This window comes from Oncorhynchus keta, chromosome 1 (assembly GCF_023373465.1).
Source record: "Oncorhynchus keta strain PuntledgeMale-10-30-2019 chromosome 1, Oket_V2, whole genome shotgun sequence".
NCBI lineage: Eukaryota > Metazoa > Chordata > Actinopteri > Salmoniformes > Salmonidae > Oncorhynchus > Oncorhynchus keta.
In genome coordinates, this window is record NC_068421.1 from 5,877,962 (window position 1) to 5,878,894 (window position 933).

Consider the following 933-nt stretch of genomic DNA (forward strand, 5'->3'; position numbering starts at 1 on the left):
AACAAGGCACCCTGGGGATGTGTGGTATATGGCCAATATACCATTGTTAACGAATGTAACCAGGCACACCATGTTGTGCCATGCGTAAGAACAGCCCTTAGCCGTGGTATATTGGCCATATACCACACCCCCTTGTGCCTTATTGCTTAATCATAGCAGTTGGACGAGTTACATCAACATGCATTTATAAAAAACGATAACTGGAAACACTTGTCTCCCTCACTAGCTTTAAGCACCAACTGTCAGAGCAGCTCACAGATTACTGCACCTGTACATAGCCCACCTATAATTTAGCCCAAACAACTACCTCTTTCCCAACTGTATTTTATTTATTTATTTATTTTGCTCCTTTGCAGCCCATTATTTTTATTTCTACTTTGCGCATTCTTCCATTGCAAAACTACCATTCCAGTGTTTTACTTGCTATATTGTATTTACTTTGCCACCATGGCCTTTTTTGCCTTTACCTCCCTTATCTCACCTCATTTGCTCACATCGTATATAGACTTGTTTATACTGCATTATTGACTGTATGTTTGTTTTACTCCATGTGTAACTCTGTGTCGTTGTATCTGTCGAACTACTTTGCTTTATCCTGGCCAGGTCGCAATTGTAAATGAGAACTTGTTCTCAACTGGCCTACCTGGTTAAATAAAGGTGAAATAAATAAATCAAATAAATAAGGACAAATTATATTTTCTCTTCCGGCATATTCAAATGCCTTTATTATGTCATGTCATAGCTCAAACGATAATTATTATCTTGAGGAAACACACATTTAGTTTGTAATGTCGATGCAACGATAACATTATGGAAAAGTGACTTTATTGTATAAATATGGCAAGTCTTCGTTTGCTAAAAAAACAACAACATTTGTGCCAGTTTCCAGGCCTTTGGGGCGGGTTTTGTGTTGTCATTGTGCTAGAAATTTGC